Genomic DNA, 14,194 nt, shown 5'->3' on the forward strand with positions numbered 1-14,194 from the left:
TGTACTTGTCTTCAATCATTGGAGCTGAGTTATTCATAACCAACCATCACGCAATGTTGCTGATACTGTGTACAATGTTATCCTGGTTCTTCTCATTTCACTTTCCATCAGTGCATACAAGTCTTTCCAGGTTTTTCTGAAATCTGCCTGTTCAACATTTCTTATTGCACAATAGTATTCCATTACATTCATATACCAAAGCTTGTTCAGCCATTCCCCAATTAATGGGCATCCCCTCAACTTCCAATATTTTGCCACCATGTAAAGGGCTCCTATAAAAATTTTTGCACATGTAGGTCCTTTTCCCTTTTTCATGATCTCTTTGGGATACAGACCTAGTAGTGGTATTGCTGGATCAAAGAGTATGTGCAATTTGGTTGCCCTTTGGGCATAGTTCCAAATTGTACTCCAGAACATTGGACAGTTCACACCTCCACCAACAGTACATTAGTGTCCCAATTCTCCCACATCTTCTCCAACACTTATCATTTTCCTTTTTTTGTCATATTAGCCAAATATAAGTGTGAAGTGGAACCTCAGAGTTGTTTTAATGTGCATTTCTCTAATCAAAAATGATTTAGAGCACTTCTTCACATGCCTATAGGTAGCTCACTATATCTAAAAACTAATTGGGGAATGGCTAGCATTCTTATAAATTTGGCTCAGTTCTCTATATATTTGAGAAATGAGGCGTTTACCAGAGACACTTGCTGTAAAGGTTGTTTCCTAGCTTTCTGCTCTCCTTCTAATCTTGGTTGCATCAGTTTTGTTTGGGCAAAGGCTTTTTTTTAAGGCATTCTTCTCCTCATTGGCTTTTTTGGATCTCTTCTGCCATTTGGATTAGGTTACTTTTTAAGGTGTTATTTTCTTCAGCATTTTTTTGGGTTTTCTTTAGCAAGCTGTTGACTTACTTCACTCTCACTTCTCTTCCCAGTTTTTCCTCTACTTCTCTTACTTGTTTCTAAAACTCCTTTTTGAGCTCTTCCATGGCCTGGGACTGATTCATATTTTTCTTGGAGGCTTTGGATGTAGGAGCTTTGATTTTGTTGTCTTCTTCTGCTTGCACGTTTTGATCTTTTTTGTCACCAAAGAAAGATTCTATAGTCTGACTTCTTTTTTTTTTTTGCAAAGTTTGCTCATGATCCCAGCCAATTACTTGAATTTTAAACTCTTTGTTAAGGTAGGGGTCTGTTTCCAATGTGGAGAATGTACTGTCCCAAGCTTTGGGGGTTTTGTGCAGCTGTTTTCAGAGATATTTCTAGAGACCTGTAAGTTTTCAGTTCTTCCAAGGTGGTATGATGAAGGGCGAGGCGTTTACTCCTTTCGTGGCCTATACTCAGGTCTATGAGTGACCACAAACACTCTTTTCTGCCTTGGAACTATGAAGAGTATTCCCTTTCCATCACTGCCACAAGCTCTACCATGCCAACACTCCTCCTTGCCCCAGGATCACCACCCAGAACTGTGACTCAGATCCAAGCACAGACAATGTAAGAGAATACTGCCTCAGCACTAGCAAAGAGATCCCTGTAATCCCACTCTGATCAGCCACTTGATTCCCCTTCAGTTTGTGGGTTGGAAGCTCTGGGAGCAGCTGCTGCCCCAGGATTAGGGCTGGGACCTAGCTTCTCTCTCACCACAGTCACAGACCTTTCTCACTGTCCTGATAAGTTGTCTTTGGTGTCTGTGAGTCGAGAAGTCTGGAAACCTCTAGAGCTGCCTGTGATTCAGTCCCCTGAGGCCTGCTCCAGGTTTGCTGAGGCCTGGACTTTGACTGTGCGCCCATGCTGAACTGTGTTTCTCTCCCAGCCTGGCATGACAGACCTTTCTAATCAACCATCCAGGTTGTCTTGGGCTGGAAATTTGTTTCACTCTGTCTTTTTGTGGGTTCTGCTGCTCTAGAATTTCTTTAGAGCCATTTTTTCCAGGTATTTGGAGGGGTTTGGGGGAGAGCTCAAGCAAGTCACTGCTTTTACTCTGCCATCTTAGCTCTGCCCCTGTGCAAAGGCTTTTAAATTTAATATAATCATATTATCTATTTTATAGTTTGTAATGCTCTCTTTCTCTTGATCATGAATTCTTCCCTTCTCTATAGATCTGATAGGTAGACTATTCCTTGCTCTTCTAATTTACTTATGATGTTACCCTTTATGTCTAAATCATGTACCCATTTTGACCTTATCTTGTGTGAGACACTGGTCAATACCTAGTTTGTGCCTTATTGTTTTCCAGTTTTCCCAGCAGTTTTTGTCAAATAGTCAGTTCTTGTTCCAAAGGCTGGGGTCTTTGGGTTTATCAAACACTAGGTTACAATGGTAATTTACTACTGTGTCTTATGTACCTAATGTATTCCACTGATCCATCACTCTGTTTCTTACCCAGTACCATATAGTTTTGATAATTACTGCTTTATAACATAGTTTGAGATCCGGTATTGATACCATTTGGTGCATATATGTTTATTACTTAAGTTACTTCACTGTCTATGGCATCTTTTAGCAACATATAGTTTTCTTTCAGGTCTATTTTTCCTTTTGCTTCATCTAAGATTAGGATTGTTACCCCTGCTTTTTTCACTTCAGCTGAAGCATAACAGATTCTTTTCTAGACCCCTTATCTTTACTCTGCGTGTGTGTCTCCATGCTTCAAGTGTGTTTCATGTGAACACCACATTGTAGGATTCTGGTTTTTGATCCACTCTGTTATTTGCTTCCATTTTATAGGAGAATTAATCCCATTCACATTCCGAGTTATGATTACTAACTGTATTTTTTTCTCCATCCTATTTCTCCTCCTGTTTGTCCTCCTTCCTTTTACCCTTCCCCTTCCTCAACAGTGTTTTGCTTCTGTCTACCTCCTCCCATGGTCTGCCCTCTCTTCTGTCAGTCCTCTCCACCCCTTTACTTAATCTCCTCCCTTCCTACTTTCATGTTGAGCAACATAGATTTCTACACTCACCAGATTGCGTATATTATTCCCTCTTTGAGCCGATACTGATGAGAGTGAGGTTCAAGTGATGCCTATAGCCCATCTTCCCACCTTTCCCTCCACTGTAATAGTTTTTTTCATGCCTCTTCATGTGAAATAATTTACCCCATTTTATCTCTTCCCTTGTTTTTTTGTTATTCTCTCAAATTTACCTTATGCCTGTCCCTCTATGTACATTCCTTTTAGCTGTACTATTAGTGGTACAATTTTTAAAGAATTACAAGTATCATCTTTTCATACAGGGATGCAAACATTTCAGTTCCACTGAATCCCTCATATATTTTCTTTTCCCCTTTTGCTTTTTTAGGCTTCTTGTGGGTCTTGATATTAAAGAGCAAATGTTTTGTTTAATTCTAGTCTTCTCCTTATGAAAGCTTGAAATCCTTCTATTCCACTGAATGACCATTTCCCCCCCTTGAAGTATTATGCTTAATTTAGCCAGGTGGGTGATTCTTGGTTGTAGTCAGTACTAGGTCCTTTGCCTTCAGGAATATCATGTTGTATGACCTCAGATCCTCTAATGTTGCAGCTGTTAAATCCTAATTGTGGCTCCCTAATACTTGAATTGTTTCTTTCTGGGCACTTACAGCATTTTTTCCTTGACCTGATAGTTCTGAAATTTGGGTATAATGTTCCTTGGAGTTTCGGGGATCTCTTTTCTGAGGTAAGAGGTGGATTCTTCCAATGCCTATTTTGCCTTCTGGTTCCAGGATATCACAGCAGTTTTCCTTGATAATTTCTTAAAAGATGCTGTCCAGGTCCTCCTTTTGATTATGGCTTTCAGGTAGTTTAATAATTCTGACACTGTCTGTCCTGAATCTATTTTCCATGTCAGTTGTTTTCCCCATGGAGTATTTTACATTTTCTTCTATCTTTTTTTTCCCATTCTTTTGAATTTGATTTATTCCTGATATCTCATAGAGTCATTAATTTCCACTTGCCCAATTCTAACTTTTAAGGAGTTGTTTTCCTCAGTGTTTGTACTTCCTTTTCCATTTGGCCAATTCTACTTTTTAAGCAGCTGTTTTCTTTTTCTAAGCTGTTGACCCTTTGTTCATAATTCTTCTGCATCACTCTCATGTCTTTTCCCAATTTTTCTTCTACCTCTGTTATATGATTTTTAAGTCCTCTCAAGTGAGCTCTTCCATGAGTTCTTTCTGGGCTTGAGACCACTTCCCATTTTTGTTTGTGGTTTTGCCCACTGGTGTTTTGGCATTGCTGTCATCTTCTGAGTTTGTGTCTTGATCTTCTCTTTCACCATAATAACGTTCTCTGGTCACATTCTTTTTTGATAATCTTTTTTGGCCTTTTCCCATTCTTTTAAATTTGAGCTCTGCTCCCAGGTTAGGAGGGGCACTGTGTCAGGTTTCTTGTGCCAGGGGAAGCAGGCCGTGGCTGTATCTGGTGCTCCACTGCTGTTGTCCTGAGGTCCACAGGAGACCCTCCTGTCTGGTGCTTCCTTGAGAGGGTAATGTGAAAGTGGCTAACACTGCTGGAGGCCTTAGGGGTCTGGCAGCTTACCTGGTGTTGAGTCGGGGTCCTAGTGCTGGTATCCGGTGCATGCTGAGGCTGGTGGGGTATTTCTGCATTTCCCGGGGGCTACATTAAATCACGTGGCAGTCTGGCTGGTGCCCAGGGCTAGGCTGAAGCACATGACAGTGCTCAGAGCTGGATTCTGTTCGTTTCCCTTGCTATGCTGAGGCATGTTTGGGGTCCTGCTGCTGGCATTTGCCTGCTCCCCCACACTGGGGCTCAGGATATCCTGCTGATTTGCTGAGGTGGGGCTTCCTGGGATGCTTCCTGTCCTGGACTACACTCCCCTTTTACCTGAGTGAGACAGACCTTATCTGCTGATTTTCCAAGTTTCTTGAGCTAAAAGATTGTTTTGCTGTCTTTTTGCTGGTTCTGCTATTCCAGGATTTGTTTGGGGGCTTTATTTCATGGTTGTTTGAAGGTAAATATGGGAGGGTCACAGTGATTTATGGCTTACTCTGCCATCTTGGCTCCTGGAAGTCTCTCTACTGCCTGTACTACCTTTTAGATTTTATGTAATCTTAATTGTCCATTTTAATTCCTGTAAACCTTTGTCTTTTCTTTGGTCATGAACTCTTGCCTTTTCCATGTGTCTGACAGGTAACTTCTTCCTTGCTTCTCTAATTTGTTTACAATGTTAGCCTTTACGCATCTTCATGTTCCCATTTGGGGCTCGTCTTGGTATACAGTGAAATGTTAAATCTATACCTACTTTATGTTAAGCTGCTTTCTAGTTTTTCCAACAGTTTTTGTTAAATAGTGTGTTCTTGCTCCAGGATCTTAGAGTTGACCAAACATAAGGCATTACTGTGCTCATCTGCTTTTGTATATTGTATATGTAATCTGTTCCACAGATCAACCTTTCTATTTCTTATCCAGTACCAAACTGTTTTAATGATAACTATTTTGTAGTACAGTATGAAATCTGATACTGCCAGGTCCCTTTCCTTCATATTTCCCCCCCCATAAATTCCCTTGATATTCTTGACCTTCTGCTCCTTCTTAGATGAATATTATCCCCCCCCATAATTCTATAAAGTAATCCTTTGGCAGTTTGATTGTCATGGCACTGAATAAGTATATTAATTTAGGTAGTATTGTTATTTTTACTATATTAGCTTGGCCTGCCATGAGCAACTAATATTTCTCTAATTATTTAGTTTTGTCTTTGTGTAAAGAAAGTTTTGTAACTGTGTTGACACAGTTCCTGTGTATATCTTCACGGGTACACTTTCAAGTATTTTCTACTATCTATAGTTATTTTAAATGGAATTTTGTCTTCCTGTTGGATTTTGGTAGTAATATTTTATTTTATATGCTGCAATTTTCTTTCTTTTGTCACTGCTATCGCTAGCATTTCTAATACTATAATGGATCGTGAGAATGATAAAAGACCTTTGCTTTACCCCTGATCTTGTTGGAAAGGTCTCTAATTCATCTCTAATACAGATAATATTGGTACTTGGTTTTAGATAGAAACTACCTATCATTTTAAAGAAAGCCCTGTTTATTCCTGTGCTTTCCAGTGAGTCTTGCATCTTGTCAAAAAGCTTTTTCTAGCAGACCACATCTTTGCAGGAACAAAACTGACTAAAAGTTACATATGAAAGGATCATAGATTTAGGACTAGAAAACCTTAGAGGCCATTTAATCAAACCCTTTCATTTTACGGATGAGGAAAACGAGGCCAGGAGAGGTCAAATGACTTGCCCAAGGTTACACAGGTAAGAAGTGGCAGACCTGAGACTGGAATACCCATGTCCTCTGACTCTACACTTAGCAATTTTTGACTGCACCATACTGAACGCAAGATTCCACTGTTCTCATTGTGTGACTATAAAAATTTGATCCCATGGAGCAGAACACTGTCTTAAAAGCTTTCATCAAACAAATTGTCTTTCATGTCTATGATAAAGTCACAAAAGAAGCCCTAAAAGATTCAAGAGAAAGACTTTTCATCAGCAAAACTGCATAAAAGATATTAAAAGTGTATCACCAGAAAAGATCATTCATGAAACAAAAGGCACAATCACTGTGCTGCAATGGTACTCACGTAACGTCCAGAGACATAGAGGAAAGCCACTGAGGTCTTAAGCAGATCCCCTATGGAAGATTTATAGAAAGTTATAGACAAGAGCTACATGGAAACAATTTGAATGATAGAGAATTCCCGGGTACATGAGTTAAAAGCCCAGTAAAAGCCCAATGTCCTTAGATATTGCTTCCTATTCTTTCAATCCCATTCACCTGATACCTTCCTATGCCTCCTAAATCTCAATCCAGCACTGCTCAACCCCTTCCACTGTGCCCAATGGGATCATCATTCTATTGTTAAATGCTCCCTCATTGCTCTTCCCATCATCCAGCCTTCATGGAGACTTGGCTTTTGTCAGAAGACATTCTCTTCCTGGCCTTCTTTTCCAGAAGTGGTTGCATCTTTCTCTGTCCTCTGACATACCAGGCTAACATCAGGGTTAGTCTGTATACTCTTTATACCTCATTGCTACTGCCCCTGCCAACATCACTCAGCAACTTCTCCTTCTTTAAGGTCTATTCTATCCAGATATGTTGCCCAATCAGATCCTGGTGGCAGTTATCTATTGGCTCCCAGGTCATTTCTTTCTCTTCCCTCAAGGAGTTATGTACCTGGATCACATTCTTCCTCAACACACTAATCCTTGTCCTTTTACTAGAGGACTTCAATGTACCACCTCAAACACTCTGCTTTCTGATTAATTCAATCCCCATGACCTATTCCTTTACTCCACCTTGGCTACACACAGGGATAGTCATACCACTGAACTCACTAACAAGTTTCTACTTCTATGATCAAGAATTCTAAAATTCTTTGTTCCATTTCTCCTTATCCTTCATTCCTTCTAAATTTATTCTTTTAATGTGCTTGATCTCCTATCTTTCTCCACCTCAGTATTCTCCCAAACTATTGCTATAGCTTTGGTATCACTCTTCTCTCTCTTAACAATCTTGATCATAAAATCAAAGAGTTCAATGTCATATTGACTTCTATTCCTGACTCTCTTGTTCCCCTGTCCAGTCACCTGGCTCATACTCTATCAAACTGCAACCCTGAATTACTTCTATCATTTAATAATCCCTCCAATCCCACTTAAATGATGCTGAATGTTGCTGGAGGAAGTCATTTCCAAACTTGATGACAAGGCCTATGGTAATCTAATTGAAACTGGCCCCCTCCTCTTAGCAAGGCAGTTCTTCTACTCCTTCCTCATTGATTTTCTGAATAAGAGGCACTGGCATAGAAGACAGAGAGCCAGCCTTAAAGTTAGGAAGACTTGGGATCAAGTCTCACTTCTGGCACACATTGGACAAGTCACAACCTCTTGGTGCTGCAACCAACTCTTTAAGGGGTGGGGCAATTGTAGAAGTAGAGGGAGTTTCTTCAGTGGGAATTTCCTGTGCAAATGAAATTACACATCCTTGTACTCTCTCACAGAGGTTATTTCAAACCTTTTCTTCTCTCCTCAAGCAGCTACTAGAGGGATGAGGGAAAGCTTCCAGGAAGATAAGGCATGCTTAAGCTAATACTAAAGTGCAGTGATATTACATGAGCTCAACAGATGAAAAGTAGAAGTCAGTTGAAGAGTAGGCTAGTTATGAAAAGAAGGATGGCTGGATTTTTACAAATATCAACATAATGGATGAGAGGTAACTTTTTCTAACAAGGATAAAAACTTTTAATAAAATCTTGGAAGTATGGAAAATTTAAGGGTACTGGTTGCTGATTATATTTGACGTAAGTATTTCATGATATAGTATATTCTAAAAATAAAATTTAAAAGTATCAGGTATGCTCAGAAGTTTAACTATAATATAGTATATATATATTTATACACATATGCTAAATGTCATTATATAGTATTTTAACCATTTCTCAGTTTCTGTTTACTTTGAAGAGATCACCATGTTCAAAAGATTATTTTCTTAACATAAAAGTTGTAGGAGAAGTAAAAATAAAGAGAGAAGCTGAGGAAAGATTGTTGCTGTTCCAGAATTTCTTCACCAAAACACATAATTCTATCTAGGAAACATTTATGGTGATGATTCCCTTGCCAAGAGCAAATTTTTATATCCCTAGAAAAAACTCTTTATTTTTAGGCAATTCCCTTGTCCTCAAGACCACTGCCCCCAAACATTTAGGGGGATAGCAATCATACACCTTTTCTTTTACCTCTTTTTATAAGCCGCTCTGCTTACCTTGGAAATAAGAAATTTTATAAGAAATAAACAAAAGGATGTAGTTTGACATCCAGAAGTCCTTATTATTCTCCAGGAATTTCTACTCCTGGAACAACATGCCACAAAGAGAATCCTAACAAAATTAGGACTTCTAACTCTGTAATTCCTGAGAAGTTGATTTCTTTTTAATTTAATCAATTCATGAATCAAGCCATAAATTCACTTTAGAAATTAATTCCTCAAATTTAGAGAATTAGTGATACCATTCTCCATCTTATTTACAATGCTGCCAAGACAGTAACTGACTCCATCTTATATATTAAATACCATTAATACTTTGCCAAGTTCAGCAAATAGAGTTTTAACATGTTAACACCCATAATGGGGACATCAGTTAAATAAACAGACCATTTGGTTGGTATAGAATGGTCATTCTGGCACAGTCTATTAATTTGCTCTTATACATTAGCCAATTGCTGGACAAACACAAATCCCAGAAGACACTGGGATGAATTTCCACAGAACACTTAAGTCCCATGTTTTATGTGATCTCTATTCCCTGTACTGTAATCAAACCTAGAAGCACAAATATATAGTAAGAATTCAAAAATACAAGCAATAAGAAGAGTACACGCACATCCCCCCATGCATAATGAGAAGTGTCAAGCAGGTTTAAGACATCTGAAAACTAACTTAAATTACTAAAGCTTTGGGGACAGCCATCTCTATAACAGGAACAATGAAAAGTGAAAGCAGATGCTCACACTGCACACTGGTAATATTATCCATCATAACATATCTTTAAGGAAACTGCAAAAGAGTTGGAAAATTACAACTCATCTTCCAGAATACACTTACTGTGATGAGGGGCATAATGCTTTGCATACAGAAGGTATTTAATGTTTGAATACGATAGGCAATTAAGATGACATAGTTACTAGAGCAACTTTCCCCAAATTTTACCTACTGAACTTGAAACAAATTTGATATATCTTTGGCAAACCTAAGACAGGTCAGGAATTCTAGTTTTTATTTCATGAGGCCTCTGAGGATTCCATGCCACTCTGGAGATAGAATAAAACTGCAGAATCTCTCAAAGTTGTTCAAGAGATTTCCCTGGAAATAAACTGCCCAGGTGGAAACACTACAGGACACATGACTAGAAGAAAACTAACACTAAAATATCTTCTCTCTTCCTCTCCTGAAATCTAGAATTGTATAGGTAATGTTATCAGTCAATTAATAAACATTTATTAAGCATCAGCTATCAGCAGGAAATGTTAGGTGCTGGGGATACAAAAGAACAAAATGACTTCCTGCTTTCAAGGACAGAAAACAAGTTTGTGTGTGTGTAGAATAAGTAGAGAAAACATTTTAAAAATACAAGGTAGTTTCAGAAAGAACACTAGTATTTGGGGGGACCAAGAAAATCTTTATGTGGAAAACGGGGCAAGCTTGAACTTTGAGGTAGGAGTGCATTTAAGGCATAGAGGACAGCCAGTGCAAAGTCACCAACTAGAGATAGGAGATGTGAGATGGAGTGCTGGATGGAAGAAAGAGAATGCCAGTTTAGCTGGACCACAGAGTACTACAAAAGAAGTAATGCATTCCTTTTTGGGTTCTGCTTCTGACTCTGGAAGTTCTCTCCCATGTCCCAGAACCCTTCTCACTCTGGAAGATTCCTCTGACCCAATGGTTTCTTCCTCTGACTGATCAACTCCTCTTAGAACCTCCATTTTGAGGAAGTGTCCAGGCTGGGGATACAAAAAGGCAGAAGACAGTTCCTGCCCTCAAGGAGCTCACAATCTAGTAATGTGGAAACATCCACAGCAATCACAGCAATATGGCAAAGGAGCCTGGGTTAGTACTAAGACAGGTAGGAGGGCAGCCTGTAAAGAGCAGTGTCATAAAAACCCAAAGAAGAGAGAGAAACCAGGAGGAGAGGGTGGTCAATAGGGTCAAATGTAATAGAAAGGTCAAAAAGAATGAGGGCTGAGAGAAGACCATCTGATGGTCTTTTGCCACTCTAATGTGGCAATTAAGAGATAATGAAACCTGCACATTTTCTTCAAATTATCTATAGTGTTATTTTTAAGTATACTTCCTCAGCTGTCACCATATTCTCTTCCTGCTCTAACTATTACACTTTCCGTTAGAATCTGCTGATCTGGTAACCATTTTAATGAACTGACCTCTTTATTCCCAAAGATTAACCAACAAGTACTTATTAAGTACATATTACTTTCCAGGCACTGTCCTAAGCACTGAGGATACAAAGAAAGGCAAAAACACCATCCTTGGCCTCAAGAAGCTCACATGCCCATTGATTGGCAGAAAAAACACAAATACCTGTCAGATGACTTCATATTGAAAGATTTCATAAAGCTCTTCTTTGAAATATTAGGATAATGATACAGTCCCACCATACACTGAATTGTTTTTTGGTAATGGATTATACTTGCAGTTTTTTCCAAAACCTTTCATGCTGCTGCCCTAGAGGAACAGCTTACATGAGCTTTAGGATTCAGTCTAAGGTCACAGAACAAATAACTTATAGGTGTTGTAATCTCTAGGTCTGCTTCAATAGATGGAGTTCCCATACAGATGAAATCACAGGTCCTTCACATATCGGTTTACACAATATATCTCATATCAATATAACTACTTTATAAACATTTTATAATTAACATACGGCTTATTTTCAGCTGATTCCCCTATGTTAAACACCAATGGAAAGGCTTCAGGGGTGTGGAACCTGAAGTCTCTAGGCTACATGTGGCCCTCCAGGTCCTCAAGTGCAGCCCTTTGACTGAATCCAAACTTCACAGTTAATAAAAGGATTTGTTTATACAACTTGGACTCAGTCAAAAGGCCTCTTCCAAGAACCTCGAAGGCCACAAGTGGCCTCAAGGCTGCAGGATGCCCATCCCTGGCTTAGTAGCTGTTTGAAAAAAGACATTCACAATACCAACTATTATATATTCCAGGGAAGGCATAAATTAAAAAAAAGAAACACATGCTTGCTAACACTGTTTAAAAGAAAGCTGTGCTAATCAACTGGTAGAAGTTATGTTAGTGTTTGAATTTAACAGAGATCACTGAAGTGTTCATCTAATATTAAAACAAAATAAAACAAAACCAAAAAACCAAACAGTAGCTTTTCCTCCAAGTGCAGAAAAAAAGGTTTCTTTGGATTGATTCGAGTAATTAAACTAAAAAATTTAAATATCTGGTGTTGTTATCATCAAGTACCCACGTTCACACTCCTAATGATCAACTTCACACTCCTCCCATCTAACCAATTGCCAAGTTTTGTCAATTCTACCTTCACATCCTTTCTCCTCACTTAGGCCACAACTATGTGGTTTATCATCTCTCACCTGTATTAATGTAATAACCTCCTAATTGGTCTTCTTGCCTCTAAACTCTACATTTTCCACTAGTGACTAGGTGATATAGTAAGAAGAGCCTGTACAAAACATTTTCTTTAAAAGTCAAAGTGATGTTCTTAGAGCACAAGTCTGATCCTGTCTCTTCCGCGCTCAAGAAGCTCTGGTGGGTTCCCCTTGCTGCTAGAATAAAACATGAACTCCTTTTTTGTCATTAAAGCCTTTCACATTCTAGTTTATTACATATTAGTCCCTTTACTTAAACTTTACTTGATACTTGTGTTCCTTCACACAAGACATTACATTTTCCCATCTCTGTGCCTTAATGCAAATGGTCCTCTGAGCTCAGGTACGGACCTCCTCTTGCTTTTGCTTCTTAGAAGCCTTAGTTTCTTTCACAAATCAGCTCAATTCTCCTATATTAAGCTTTTTCTTTGGCAAGAGGTAGCCTTGGTGTAGTGGAAGGTAAACTGGCTGTTGGAGTCACAGAAGCTGGGTTCAAACCCCAGCTGATACTACTGGTGTGACCTTGGACAAGTCACTTAATAACTTCCCTGGGCCTAAGTTTCCTCATCTGTAAAATTAGAAGGTTGTCTGGTATTAGGATATTGGACTTGGCATCAGAAAGACCTGGGTTCAAATCCTACTTCAGATACTTACTACTGCGTGACTATAGGTAAATCACAATCTCTTTGCGCCTCAATTTCCCCATCCCTAATATGAAGAGGTTGGATTTGATGGAAGGGACTCTAATGACTGCCCCCCCCAGCTGCCAGCCTTGCCTCCCGAAATTATTTAGTCTATATTTTCTATTTATTTATATATGTATCTATTCCTTAAACAGTAAGTTCCCTGAGGGTAGAGGCTGTTTAATTTTCATCTTTTCACCCCTAATACCTGGCACAAAGTAGAAACTTAGAAGACACTAGTTGTTTGCTAACTTGTTGAAGATGGTTTACTCATAAATTATTTCACATTATTTTAGTTACCATAACTTATTAAAACAAATAATCAAATCATTGAAAGCAACATGGCATAGTGAATAGTTTACTAGGCTTAAGAGTTAGGAAGACTTGGGTTCAAGTTATACCTTGGACAAATCTTAGCTGTGAGCTTACAAACGTGGCTCTGGTTAGTTCTCTAAAACCACATGTTGCAGAACAAGCTGTCCAACTGTAGGAAGGAGTTTCTGGGAGTTTCCCTATACTCATGCAATCACTTCTGTACCAAAATTACTTCCAAAAAAACAAACAAACAAAAAAACTCAAATCCACATACAAACATGCAAATCAGTTTCCTGATGTATCTGCAAAAAGGGCTAAATGGAACACTGTTTTAAAATCTATATCTGAACTGAAAGATTACTAAGATTATGATGAACAAGAACAACCTTTCAAAAGAAATTGTCTAAATCCTGCTTTTTAAAACTTTGTCAAGGATAAACTTCTACAATACAGAGATAAAGCTGAGGACAGAAAAGATAACATTTTTAAAGTACAAAGAAATCTGATCCACTTAGTAGGAAAATTCCTAACTATTGTTTTCCAATATGCAAAATCTTCTACAAAGTTTAGTTTTTCAAAAACTAGTATGGTAATTCCACGGAATAAGGTTCTTGGACCTCAAATTAATTAATGAAGTACAAAATGGACTAATTATAAGGTAATCTAATATGTCTCTATTCACTACATTAGTGGTCCCTAAATAATTACAGAACTGTTTTAGTTAGCTCTACTTTGTCAGAACACATGAGGTTATTTTCCCAACAATCTCAATTTCACTGACAATTAACCACTGTTGGTTGTCAAGCACAGTCACTGAGGCTTTAAGATGTGTAAAAGCCCCACTCGTTGTCACTTGACAAACAGATTAAAAAAAAAATACTGAACATCATGATTTGTTTTAAAGCATCTCACAAATTTAAAAAAATTTACTAGGGGTAGGAATTGCATCAGAAGCCCACAAGGTTGTGGTGAAGATCACAAGAGATAACATATGTAAAGCTCTTTGTAAAGCGCTATATAAAAAGCTAGCTATGCTAAAGGTGGAAGCTAAGGTACCATTGAGAA

General features: G+C 38.5%; 1 protein-coding gene across 1 annotated transcript in view; it reads right to left on the reverse strand.

The window, feature by feature from the left end:
* Nucleotides 1–14,194, reverse strand: part of SOCS4 (suppressor of cytokine signaling 4) — a 32,695-nt gene that overhangs the window by 17,833 nt on the left and 668 nt on the right. The gene's annotated exons all lie outside the window — the stretch shown is intronic.

This window comes from Phascolarctos cinereus, unplaced genomic scaffold (genome assembly GCF_003287225.1).
Source record: "Phascolarctos cinereus isolate Bilbo 61053 unplaced genomic scaffold, phaCin_HiC Scaffold_2;HRSCAF=192, whole genome shotgun sequence".
Classification (NCBI taxonomy): domain Eukaryota; kingdom Metazoa; phylum Chordata; class Mammalia; order Diprotodontia; family Phascolarctidae; genus Phascolarctos; species Phascolarctos cinereus.